The sequence below is a fragment of the Capsicum annuum genome, chromosome 6, assembly GCF_002878395.1.
Source record: "Capsicum annuum cultivar UCD-10X-F1 chromosome 6, UCD10Xv1.1, whole genome shotgun sequence".
NCBI classification, from domain to species: Eukaryota; Viridiplantae; Streptophyta; class Magnoliopsida; order Solanales; family Solanaceae; genus Capsicum; species Capsicum annuum.
In genome coordinates, this window is record NC_061116.1 from 203,111,432 (window position 1) to 203,126,017 (window position 14,586).

At 30.6% G+C, this 14,586-nt stretch overlaps 1 long non-coding RNA gene across 2 annotated transcripts; it reads left to right on the plus strand.

Annotated features, from left to right (window-relative positions):
- The first annotated feature begins 17 nt into the window (after positions 1 to 17).
- Positions 18 to 4,339, plus strand: LOC107874808. Of its 2 annotated transcripts, XR_007056733.1 has the most exons (4): positions 18 to 166; positions 3,210 to 3,374; positions 3,544 to 3,615; positions 4,203 to 4,339. It is a non-coding gene; the product is annotated as an uncharacterized LOC107874808 (long non-coding RNA). The 2 variants fall into 2 exon arrangements; XR_001675599.2 differs by lacking the exon at positions 3,544 to 3,615 and having other exon boundaries at positions 4,203 to 4,337.
- The last annotated feature ends 10,247 nt before the right edge of the window (positions 4,340 to 14,586 follow it).

Consider the following 14,586-nt stretch of genomic DNA (forward strand, 5'->3'; position numbering starts at 1 on the left):
TTACCACATATTATCAATACAATTTCATCGCAGATGGCTTTGATAGCGATAATCCAGTGGCAACTGCTTATTTTTTAATGATAGATAAAGTTCTCATGATGCTAGTTATTCAGATCAAATATTGCTATCAAGATTGTTGATTTGCTAAAGTGTAAGGACTATAAAGGTAACATCTCTAAAAATCTATATTAAACTTATAATCTTTGATTCTTTGATATAAATAAATTATATGTGATTTTCTTTCTAAAAGAGATTTAATTGATATGTTGATGATTTTCTCATCTGCAATTTTAACATCGATCTCTTTTAAAATTTTATTTTTATCTTATAAATTATGAATTTCTCTTTTCCTAGTTGTCATAACATCATTTCTATGTTTGTTTATGTTGTTTTACTAGTTAAAATGAGTTTTATGTGTTTATAAAGAATTTAATTAGATACTTTATTTTTATCCTTACTATAAGCATGCCACTTATTCAATTAGCTTTCCCCATAAATAGTATATGACTTTTCATAGGAGGACGATAGTTTTATCTTAAAATTTGTATCCTTTCAATTTTATCAAATCTCCTTGAAGGGACACTAATTTATTAATTATTTAATCAACTTAAAATTGTTTTACACTTGATCTTTTTTTAGAGAAAGGGAAGAATAGATAATTTTTTTCAATAGGTCAAAGTGATATAGAATCGGAGGAGAAAATAACTAAATCTCTTAAGAATAATTCTTGAAGGTGCAAATCTTTTTATTTTTACAATCTATCTATCATTTTAAAACAATCTTTCGGATGGCAGAGGCGACACAAGATTAGGAAAAAGAGCGGGAAGAGAAAGACCAATTTGATTATTATTATTATTATTGATCGCAAAATAATTTTTATCTTATCTTGTATTAGATGTAGAAAAAAAAGGAAGAAAATATGATTTTCATGAAAAATAATTTTCTTTTTAATTGAAATTTTCCTCTTAATTTCGAGGAGTTTTTTCTTCCTCTCTAATTTAACATATTATTTTATCATGGGAAATCATTTTGACATCTCACGCATGTTTACTTCTATAATATTTTGACTTTATTCTTTTTCTTCCTTATATATATTAAAATTTCAATAAACTCTAATATTTTCATTAATTTTTATTTAATATTTTACCTTCAGTAAAAATAAGCATATCCAATTTTACTCAAATATGCTCTATTAAATTGTCTAGAATGAATAGATAAGTTGGTAATTTGATAAAGATAAGTAACACAACCACTAAAGAATGTGGTGCAGCGAATGGGGCTACTTCTTTCTTAACTAAAGGTCTCAGATTTGTTTCTTGATAGGGAGTGCTTCCTCTGAATGAACCTCACGCACACGAATTCAGAATAATTGGGTTCAAATATAGATGTTAAACACCAGATTAAAAAGAGAAAGAAAAAAAAAAGAAAAGTAATACACATACACAATAAAGGAAGCGATATCGTTAGTTTTGTTTTATTTTAATTTTGAGTATTTTGATTTTAATTTTTTATTTTATATTATAAACATGAAATTTTAATCAATACAATTGAAATTATTTTTACTTTTCCATTTAAACATAATAAAAATATTAACTCAAAATACATATTCATGTTTAAGTTTATTTAAATAATCAAATATTGTGAAAGTATGATTTCATTATGATAGGATATTTTAATTTAAATTTGAATTCACTTTATTGATATCAAAAAGCTGAATTGGCCTTTTTTTCTCAAATTTCTTGTTTTAACTATTTTTCAAACTTGAAATGGTATGATACTTGTGTGTGTCATCACTATGCTTTTCCTATTCTATATAATAGATTCAAGTATTCATTCTAAATATACGTTACTTAATTTTTTATGTACATATGTATAAAATTTGTAAATATTGATTCTAATATAAGTTTTTATTAGTATGTGTAGGGGTGGGTATTCGGTTTTTACAAATTCGGTTCGGTTATTTTGGATTTTTATTTCGATTTTAAAGATTAAAGTAGTGAGCAATTAAAATTGATGATTTTTCTAGAAAAATAATCTTTTTTCCAAACATATTTTTCATTCCCAAATATAATTAATTCAACACACATGAAATAACCATAAATATAGACCTCACTGAGTCATCGCCGTTGGCGTGATGGCAGTGGCCGCACTCGGCAACTACTGTCGTCGGCAGTGACGAACTGAGCAAATGGTTTTCGTTGGCGATGTTGAAATTTCAAATGAACTAATGAACTGAGGATGGTTGAGCATCGCTGCAACCTTCACGTTAATGTTAGGGTCTAAAGCAAAGCAGTATATTATGATTTAGGGTTACCAAATGATTATAATTTATATATTTATATGTTATATCAGATTATATTATATTTTAAAGTATATTTACATATATATTAAATTATATATATATATATTATAATATATTATTTATATAATTTTAATTTTTTGATTTATGCATATTTTCTTTTTGTAAATCGAAAAATCAAACCGTTTAACCAAATTTCTGGAATTTGAAATCGAAACCAATTTGAAAAACCAAAAAACCAAATCATAATTAAATTTCAGTTTTTTTTTGTTTTTTCGGTTTAAACCAAAATATGCCCAGCCCTAAGTATGTGCAATTGCATAAATTAAAGAGTGGCAATAAACCCTGAAAATTAATATCGAATTTGTATATGAGAAATAAATCTTCATAGTAATATTGCTTATAATTTGTTTTACTGAAAATGTATTGAAACAGTTATCATGAGTGATACATCTTCAACAACAATGTCAATGCTCTCGAAAGAAACTACAAAAAAAGAAATGACAACTCGCCAAATCTAGATTCTTTTAAACTTTTGGCTAGAGTTGTGGCTTTGGATATAATTCCCGTCTCTAAGTATTTTTACCCCTTACTCTTTCACTTGTGATATCTATTGTGCATAAATCAATTATGAATACACTATGAAAAAAAATTCTCTCAAATTCACCATTATATATCGTTAAATAGTTCGGAACTAATAGAATTTGACATAATTCATCATTAAATAGAATTAATAATGAATATTTTATTGTTTAGCGACATAAACTATCCATCGCTAACTCCTATTTTTAGTATGTCTTGTAATGTTATTTTTATAATTAAAAAATTTCATAAATATGTGTGAAGTTAACTAGTCTAATGTATGATATAATTCAATTTTAATTGATATCTTCTTAAAATAATTGTACAGTTGTATGTGATGAACACAATGAGCTCTCAGAAAAGCAAGCTATGAAAGATAGAGCTCATCTCTACCTCCAAAATACCAAGGATGTTAAGCCAAAGGACAATATTAAGTGGACTGGGGATCTTCATGCCAAATTCATAAAAAGTTTACAAGAACTTGATAAATAAAGTAAGTTTATTTTACTATTAATTAAATTTTTTAATTTATTTCTATAGAGCAACATGAATAACTAAAATTTACACTTATGTCTAATATCATCTTGTATTTACATGTGCCTCGGCTTGATTTGAAAATATTATAGTTATTAAATTATATTGCATACTTGTGGATCACGTAGAATGTTACCCAAAGGATATTCTGGAAATGATGAATGTTCCTGGTCTTACAAGGGTGCATAAGTCATCTCTAGGTACGTCTTTAAAAAAATTGAAGTTATAAATTATGTAACTTTTGAATGCATTTACTGCCGTTATTCTGCAAAAGGAAATTATTTTATAAAAGTTATTTTCTCAAATTTTTATTTTACCAAATGTTTTGGTTAAAACTATTTTTAATCACACTTGTCTGAAAAGTTATTCTTTCTACAACTATTTAATTTTAAAATTTTATATCTATAGCAAAAAAAGAAAAATTAATGTTATAACACTTTCACCCAAAAATATTTCGACATATCACTTTCACCAATAAATATTTTGACATTATTCAACCTTTAGTTTTGGAAATCCTTATCAAAACACTCAGTAATTAAAAGGATTAGAGATAGACTTTGTTTACTGATAAAAGTTAATTAATCATTGCTAATTTCTATATTTTTTTAGCAATAATTCAATGAAATAACATTATGTTCAATCTTTAATTCATATTGTTTCAAAAGATTGTTATCGTTCATTAATCATCAAACATCAAAAATATTTTTCATTAAAAATGACTATATAGTTCATATGATAATTAGATATATTCATGATCTAACTCTTTTTTTCCTTCTACATCTCTCAGAAATTTCGTAGCAATGTCAATTGGAAAGCTCTGGAAAAGCGTGTTGATCAACCGAGAAATCCCTAAGTGAATCTCAATAAAGTAGTATTAGAAAATTTGGGACAATTTTCTATTTCTTCTACTTGACTATATTCAAATTTTGATTTAGCTGAATGATTGTTTTTTTTAAAAAAATATATTGTTGGGTTTTTATAGCATTTTAATATTAAATTTGCTATTGAAATGCTGCATGCTGGAGTATCTTTTGATCTTTATCTCCCACGTTTCATTGTGGTAAAAATGGTCTTTTGATTGCTCCTCTTCCATGTTCAGTTGTGGAAGAATGCACCTGACATTTTTCTTCGGTAACTTTTGTTACATCTGAGAAAATTTGAATGTCTAAGCTCATTCTATCATTGATGAGTTTCATCCACCATTGATGAGCTCAAGGAACTGAACAAAGTAATGTGCAGGGAAGAAGAAAAAGAACTATTTCATTGCATTTTCTGATTGAAAACTGTACAAAATATCTATACACCTCACTATTTATAGACAATCTTATAAGAAACTCAACTATACAGCTTAGCATCAGCTTTCACTTTAACTAACTAACTAACTATGATATGGGACAAAACAAGGGAATACGAAATCACACCCCAAAACAGTCCACAAATCACAACAAATTGCGGACCAAATGGGGACCTCTCTCGGATTCGACAAAGACAACAAGAATACAAGATATGTAGCTTTGTTTGACACCTAAAAATAGCAACAACAACAAGAGATAATCAACAATATGGTAGGAAGAAACAACACTAAGATAACAAGAATCGACGATTACAAGATTACAAGAACAACAAGAACCAATGGTTAACTAGACAACACAAACTAAAACATTAAATGTAAAGATAGGAAGTGAGACATACACTACAATAAGATCCAAGAACCCATTGACATATTCCATCGAAGGACCCCTAGAACTTAGAATAGAAACACCACATTCTTACGAAGACACGAGAGGGATTCCATCGCTCAAGCACCAACATTTCCAAGCAATACACATTCACAAGTGTTTCCACACTTTCCATGCCCTAGTTTTCGGCCTAGAGAGCCTTCTCTCAAGTGTTCTTACATCAATATTCAGCAACCAATGAAATAAACCTTAACATGTTCTATTTATAGACTTATTGTAATAATAGGAAAAATGACAAAAGTGCCTCTTAGTGTTAAATGAAAAAAATGGCTCCTATGGAGTGCAATAGAGGGGCAGCTTTTGAGCCCTTTTCATATTCCAACTCATACACTCCGTAGGTTGTACTCAAAACACTAAAAAGCGTCCATCTTCATGATTGTACCCGTATCATCCTCTCCATCTTGAGAGGAATTTGACCTCAAATTCACGGCACAAACTAAATAAAAATGGTTCCAAAAAAGCCCACAAAATAAGAAGAAACCAAGAACATAACAACTTCATTTTGAACCTCGGCTTTCTCATCATCTTGAGATTTGCCTTCAATCTCATTCGGATCAGTTGATTTTTATTCCCGGCCAAGATAGCATTAGGAACGTTGTTATTCATTCTCACTAAGAAGTTACCTACAAAACACAAACAAATTAGTTGTACAAGAAAGGTCCTCACACTCTCTCTTTATTTCTTTGCCTCTCGGATTTCTCACACTTTAATCTCACAAGTGTTGTAAGCTTTCTTGTACTCCATGAGGTGTTGAGAGAAGAACCAAACATTTACAACAACTCCAAAGAATAAGAAAAGAAACACACAAGGACGTAAACACAAAGAACGATTTCCAAAACCAATTCACAATCTAGTAAATGGTCACTAGTTTGTAAGTTGGTATTAGAATCAACAAATGAAACTAGAAAACAACAAATTGAAACTTAAGAGATCAAAATTTGAGCTTAAAATTATCGTGTGAACAGTAAATAATAATGTGGCAGCCACGTATTGGTTGTGGTTTTTAAACAAGTTGTTATTTTTCAATTTAGAAGTCTTGGTCAATTTTCAATTTGGATGGTTGAGATTTGGTTAATGGAGGGAAACTACAAGTCTTGAAACTCTTTTCAATTTTCAAACAAAAGTATTGACTTGGCTAATACTATTCCCACAAAACAAGGTCCTTAAATCATGGAAGGTTGTTGGAAGTGATTGTAAAGTCTTTGTTTTATGTAGGAAAAGTCTTGAAAGACCTTAAAACTTGGAAGATTGTTGGAGAAGGATTAAGGGTGGTTGAAAAAAGTCTTCAACACTAACAACAATACCATTCTCTTTCTTCTTGGTGTTAAGATCAAACAATACTTTTTCTTCAACAAGTTATGAAGGTGGTGAAGAACACCAAGAACACAACACTTGAAATTCTAAGGTTCATGTTGAAATTCTAAGGTTCATGTTGGGTTCTCCATCATCAATGACACATGTTCAACCTCAAATCTCCAAAAACAAACAACAACAACCCAACGTCCAACTTCAAATCCACAATACAACACACGGCCCAGATTGAACAACAACAATACCATACGGCCACAACAATGTTCACAACAACAACTTTCAAAAAGTTTAAGCTCAAGTTTAGACCTAGACTAAAAAATATTAGTGAACAAGAAAACTGACACTAGAAACGACAAAACAAACAAGAACACTACTAGATCTATATACACAACCAACAAATCTCGGCCAAGACAACAAGAACACAATTTTCGGCCAAGAGACAAAAATGAAAATATTTCAACTTTTCTGGAATTTTTTTCTTCAGTTTTCAGTTTTTTTTTTTTTTCAATTTTCTAAGTAACAAACCCAAGATTGACTTCATAGGAACGAAATCAAACTCGACTTTGATACCAAATAATACAGGACAAAACAAGGGAACACGAAATCACACCCCAAAATAATCACAAATTACAACAAATTGCAGACCAAATGGGGACCTCTCTTGGATTTGACAATGACAACAAGAATACAAGATATGTAGGTTTATTTGACACCTAAAAACAGCAACAACAACAAGAGATAATTAACAATATGGTAGGAAGAAACAACACTATGATAACAAGAATCAACAATTATAAGATTACAAGAACAACAAGAACCAATAGTTTACTAGACAACACAAACTAAAACATCAAATGTAAAGATAGGAAGTAAGACATACACTACAATAAGATCCAAGAACCCATAGACATATTCCATCTAAGGACCCTTAGAGCTTACAATAGCAACACGACACTCTTACGAAGACATGAGAGGGATTCCACCACTCAAACACCGACGTTTCCAAGAAATACGCATTCACAAGTGTTTCCACACTTGCCATGCCCTAGTTTTGGGCCTAAAGAGGCTTCTCTCAAGTGTTCTTACATCTATATTCAGCAACCAAATAAAATAAATCCTAACATGTTTTATTTATAGACTTATTACAATAATAGGCAAAATAAAAAAAGTGCCTCTTAGTGTTAAATGAACAAAATAGCTCCCATGGAGTGCAATAGAGGGACGACTTTTGAGCCCTTTTCACACTCCAACTCGTACACTCCGTAGGTTGCATTCAACACAATAAAAAATGTCCATCTTCATGATTGTACCCGTATCAAACTCCCACTTTCACTCACTTGCATAGTAAAAATAGAAACTATGAATTAATAGTAAAAACTATTTTATTTCAATGGAACAGTAAAAAACCTACTTCCTCGTCTATCTTATGCTTGCACTACTCCCCCTCATGCTGAAGGGTGCAGGATATTAAGCACACCAAGCTTGCCCATCAAATCCAAATCTTGAGGTTGACAGAAACTTAGTAAGTAAATCAGACACTTGATCATGAGTTTGAACAGAGGCGGAGCTAGCCTCCTTTAGGGAGTTCGGCCGAACCCCCTTCGACGAAAAAATATACTATTTATACATGATTAAAATTATTTTTTATGTGGTTATAGTAGGTTTTGAACCCCCTTCGACTAATTTTTCTTTGAATATTGAACCCCCTCAGTTGAAATCTTGGTTCCGCCTCTAAGTTTGAACCAAACCATACTTGATTTTGTCTCTAATAAAGTGACAATCAATTTCTATATGTTTAGTTCTCTCATGAAACACAGGGATTGCAGCCAATTGAATAACTGATCTACTATCACTGATTACCTTGATAGGTTTAGTGAGAGGTACATCCAAGTCCTTCAACAGACCAACCAACCAAATCACATCTACAATCACTGAAGCTATGCTTCTGTACTCAACTTCAGCTAAGCTTCTGGACACTGTCTAATACTTCTTGGACTTCCATGAGACCAAGGAATCTACAAACTTCACTATATAGCCAGTAACAGACCTCCTAGTATTAAGACAGGCTGCCTAATTTGAATCATACCAATAAAAAGAGTCTTAGCAGGTTAAGCCTTTAACCAAATGCATTGACTAATAGTAACCTTAAGGTATCCAACCACTCTAGTAGAAGCCTCCTAATGATATCTTTTGGGATTTTGCATGAACTGACAAAGAGTCTGAACAACAAAACTAATATCAGGTCCGGTAATAGTAGCATACATCAATTTTCCAACAAGCCTCTGATAAGAGGTAATATCGGTCCAAATTGCATCTTCAGGACAACTATTTGCATGATCATGTTCCATCGTAGTCAATTTGAGATTATGCCCTATAAAGTGAAAGCAGGCTTAGAACCTCTAAGACCTATTTCTGAGATAAGCTCCAGAATAGATTTCCTCTGGTTCAACAAAACACCTATGCTTGATCTTAGAACTTCAATACAAAAAAATACTTAAGCTCACTTAAGTCCTTCAACTTAAATTTCTTGTGTAAAACCTCCTTAGCATCAATATCAATGAGGAACTGCTACCAGTGATGAGTAAGTCATCAACATAGACTAAAATTATCACTATGTCTTTCTATTTATTCAATGTAAACAAGGAATAGTCATGTACACTCTAAACAAAACCATCATTTACCAAGGGATTAGTAAGTTTCAGGTTTCATTATCTGGAAGCCTGTTTAACAATATAAGGATTTCAACAATATACATACTCTTGTGTCTCTTTGTTGTTTGAAACCTTCCAGCATCTCTATGTAAACCTCTTCATCTAGATCACCTTGTAAGAAAGCATTGTAGACATCCATCTGATATAGAAACCAACCTTTTGAAGCTACTACAATAAATTACACTTCTAACTGTAACCATCTTAGACACATGAGAAAAGGTATCATGATAATCCGAACCTTCTTGTTGACTATAACATTTTGCTACAAATCTAGCTTTGAATCTCTCTAACTCTTTATTAGATTGATACTTGATCTTATACACCCACGTGGATCCTACAGCATTCTTTCCAAGAGGTAAAGGTACCACTTCTAGGCCTTGTTTTCTTCAAGTGTTGGAATCTATAGCTTTATGTCCTCGACCCATCTTGAATCTAATGAAGCTTGCCTAGAAGTATGTGGTTCAACCAAGGTGGAGAATTTGCTTAAGTAGCTATGAAATGACCTTGAAGTTTTATCATAGAAGAGCTAGTTTTCCAGGGAATATCTGCAGTTCTTTCCATCCTTAGAAGTAGCATAGTACTTAGCCAAATAGGTTGCCTGGACATCCTAGATGTTCTTCTTAGAGAAAATATTACAGGAGAAGAGGACAGTGGAATAGAGGTGCAAGGGACTTTAACTTGATCATCAGATGCTGCCGTGTTTTGTGAGGTAGACTGAACCATAGAAGGCTGCAATCTATATCAGTGCTAGAAAATTCTATATCCTCTGCAGAAAAGTATTCCTCTAAAGGATCATCAACTTCAATAGGAACATTTGTAAGCTCTGTGTTAACGAAATTCTATTGTGATTTTGCAAAATATTACGAGAACTCAACTAAAACCAATTGAATATATTCATGGTGAACCTACACTCAAGTTTACAATGGAGAAAAGAGAAGCATTTGCTATCGAGGAAGGGTTGCATCAAGCAATTGTGATTAAACTTTCCTTAGGTGCACTAGTTTAAAGGACCTAAGGACACTGCTATCGAAACATCTCAAAATCAAGGGTCATTGTCTAATTGGTTCATTGGCACCATGACAACTCTTGCTAAGGTGCATGTGATCAATATGATGATTATGTGACTGCTTTTGCAAAATCAGTGAAATATTTTTCTTACAATGGAAAGGATCACTAATATAGGACATTCTCGTGGTTTATCGATTTTAACTACAAAGAAGAAACGACTAAGGAAGCAATGTGGATTTCTTTGCCAAACTTGGCTCTAGATCTATTTGCTAAGAGGTTATTATTGTCTATAGAAGAAACAGTTGGAATACCAATAGCTATAGATAAAGCAACACAAGGTAAGTCCAGACCGAGCACCACTAGAATTAAGGTGATTCCAGACCTACTGAAAAAACTTTTAAAGGAAATATTATTTTGATATTTGGACAATAAAACTGGTAATCTTGTAGGGAGTTTCCATAAAATTATTTAAGATAATCTACCCTTCTATGTAATTTTTGCGCAAACACCAAGGACATGATGAAGGTACATGTTGTTTGATATTAAAAAAGAAACTAGATACTATCTAAAATACAGGTGGTGAAGGTTGTGAAGAAGCTATTGAAGAAAAATTTCAAGAGAATATGAGAGGATTTTTGATTGAGAAGAGAGGATAGGAAAATGGAGATCGAAGACCTCATGAAAAGAACCAACAACAAAACTTGTTCGCAAGGTCCCGTACAGATGTTGAGGTCCATAACAATGTTGCTGAGCTTGTTGTGTCAAATGTTGATTCCCAGTAGCAACAAATTATTACAAACAATAATGCAATAGGTGATGTGGATGCACGTGAGTTGATGGTCCAATCTGGAGAGAATTCTAAGGTCTTAGTCCCTTCATCTCAAAAAAAATATGGACTACAAGTGTGGAACTTAATTGTTGAACAATACACTGACGAACAAGAGCATAATACATCTTTAAAACCCATAAATTTTGTGACCCGTGAGATGTCATAGTCAGATTTGCACCATATTCACGATGTTGTGGAGATCAGTGAAAATTCTGGACAACATTCGTGCTTGAATGTCACTAAGATATCATTGGATAAAAATTTAAAAGTTCGCGTGATGCTAGTTAGTCAGATCAATAATATTGCTATCAAGATTGTTGATTTGCTAAAGTGTAAGGACTATAAAGGTAACATCTCTAAAAATTTATATTGAACTTATAATTTTTGATTCTTTGATATAAATAAATTATATGTGATTTTCTATTTAAAAGAGATTTAATTGATGTGTTGATAATTTTTTCATTTGCGATTTTAACATCGATCTCTTTTAAAATTTTATTTTTATCTTATAAATTTTGAATTTTTCTTTTCCTAGTTGTCACAACATCATTTCTATGTTTGTTTATGTTGTTTTACTAGTTAAAATGAGTTTTATGTGTTTATAAGGAATTAAATTAGATTCTTTATAAGCATGTCACTTACTCCATTAGCTTTCCCTATGACTTTTCAGAAGAGGACGATAGTTTTACTTAATATTTGTATCTTTTCAATTTTATCAAATCTCCTTGAAGGGACACCATTTTATTAATTATTTAATGACTTTAAAATTGTTTTACGCTTGATCTTTTTGAAGGAAAAGGGAGGAATAAATAATTTTTTGTCAATAGGTCAAAGTGATATAGAATTGGAGGAGAAAATAAATTAAATCTCTTAAGAATAATTTTTGAAGGTGCAGATCTTTTGACTTTTACAGTCTATCTACCATTTTAAAACAATCGTTTGGATGGTAGTGGCGACACAAGATTAGGAAATAGAGAGGGAAGAGAAAGACAAAGGAAAACATCGATTTGATTATTATTACTATTGATCGCGAGATAATTTTCTTTTTTTTTTAAATCTTATATTAGATGTAGAAAAAAAAAGCAAGAAAATATGATTTTCATGAAAAATAATTTTCTTTTTAATTGAAATTCCCCTCTTAATTTTGAGGAGTTTTTTCTTCCACTCTAATTTAACATATTATTTTATCGTTTTGACATCTCACACATCTTTACTTCTGTAATGGTTTAACTTTATTCATTTTCATCCTTATATAATAAAATTTCAAAAACTCTAATATTTTCTCTAATTTTTATTTAATATTTTACCTTCAGTAAAAATAAGTATATCCAATTTTACTCAAATATGCACTATTGGATTGTCTAGAATGAATAGATAAGTTGGTCCTTCGATGAAGATAAGTAATACAACCACTAAAAAATATGGTACAGTGGCTGGAGCTACTCCTTTTTTAACTAGAGGTCACATATTTGATTTTTGGATATGAAAAAATTCTTGATAGGGGGTGCCTCCTCCAAATGGACCTTACGCACACGAATCCAGATTAATCGAGTTCCAATAATATAGATGCCAAACACTAGATAGGGAATAAAAAGAAAAAAGAAAAGTAATACACATACACAATAAAGGAAGTGATATTGTTAATTTTGTTTAATTTTAATTTTGATTCAGAATATTTTGATTTTATTTTTTAATTTTATATTATAAACATGACATTTTAATCAATACAATTCTAATTATTTTTACTTTTCCATTTAAAAATAATAACAATAATAATTCAAAATACATATTCATGTTTAAGTTTATTTAAATAATCAAATATTGTGATAGTATGATTATGATAAGATATTTTAATTTGAATTTGAGTTTGAATTCCCTTTGTTGATATCAAAAAGCTGAACTGGTCTTTTTTCTCAAAATTTTTGTTTTAAATAATTTTCAAACTTGAAATTGTGTGATACTTATGTGTGTCATTACTATGCTTTTCCTATTCTATATAATAGATTCAACTATTCTTTCTAAATTACTATACGTTAATTAATTTTTTGTGTGTAAATATGTATAAAATTGTACATATTGATTATAATCCGAGGCGAAGTCAGGATTTCAACTAAGGTGGTTCAATAATCGAAGTAAACTTAGTCGAAGGGGGTTCAACACCTACTATAAATAAATTAAAATAATTTCAACCATATATAAGTATGTATTTTTCCGTCAAGGGGGTTCGGCCGAACCCCCTAACAAGGCTTGGCTCCGTCCCTGATTATAATATAAGTTTATAAATGTGCAATTGCATAAGCTAAAGAGTAGCAATAAACCCTAAAAATTAATATGGAAATTGTATATGAAAGATAAATCTTCATAGTAATTTTGCGTATAATTTATTTTACTGACTTTCTTTTTTTTTTTGGTAAACATTTTACTGACTTTCAAAATGTATTAATACAGTTATTATGGTTGATACGTATTCGACATCAATGTCAATGCTTTCCGAAGGAACTACAAAATTGATATAATGATAATAAATATCCACTCACCGAACCTTGATTTTTTAAAACTTTTGGCTTGAGTTGTGGCTTTGGATGTAATTCCTTGAGTAATTATCCATACTCTTTTAGTTATGATATCTATTCTGGATAAATTCAATTATTTTTATAAATACACATTAAAAAAGATATTCTAAAATTCACCATTATAAATAGTTAAATAGTTCGGAGCTAAAAGAATTTAACGTAATTCATCGTTAAATAAAATTAGTAATGAATTTTTTATTGTTTAGAAACATAAATTATCCATCGCTAACTCCTATTTTTAGTATGTTTTGTAATGTTATTTTTATAATTATTTTTTTTTTATAAATATGTGTGAAGTTAACTATTCATATAATATATGATATAATTCAATTATAATTGATATCTTCTTAAAATAAATCCACAGTTGTATGTGATGTAATACCCCGGGAAATTTTTCATTGAAATTTTGTGCGTAAACATATTTGGTTCTATCTTCTAGAATGAATAATAATTTTTTCGTGCAGAATGTCTTAGATTATGACCCACCATTTCGTATAGTATCGATAAGCTTTCAAGCGATATGTGGATCATCCAAAACGGACACCCGAGCGACGAGTTATGAACATTCCGATCGAACCGTGAATAGTAGTGAACAGTAAAACATGCAGGAAAAAGTACTGAGGCCTGGCGTTTCTTGGCTCCAACTTTAAATGATCATAACTCCTTGTACATAATGATCTAGGTGATATACTATATATCAACGAAAAGCTCTGCGAGTCCTCTTTCCAATGAAATTGGTTTCATCTAATTTGTCTATCGGAGCAAAAAGTTATGGTCGATCTACTTTAGCCTATCAAAAGTGAATTTTTGGATCAACTTCAAATGATCATAACTCCTCATACACAATGATCTTGGTGATATACTATATATCAACGGAAAGATATGAGAATCTTCTTACTAATGAAATTGGTTTCATCCAATTTGGATATCGGAGTAAAACGTTATGGTTGATCTACTTCAAACTATCAAAACAGTCCACCAAAGGACAGATTCGAGAATT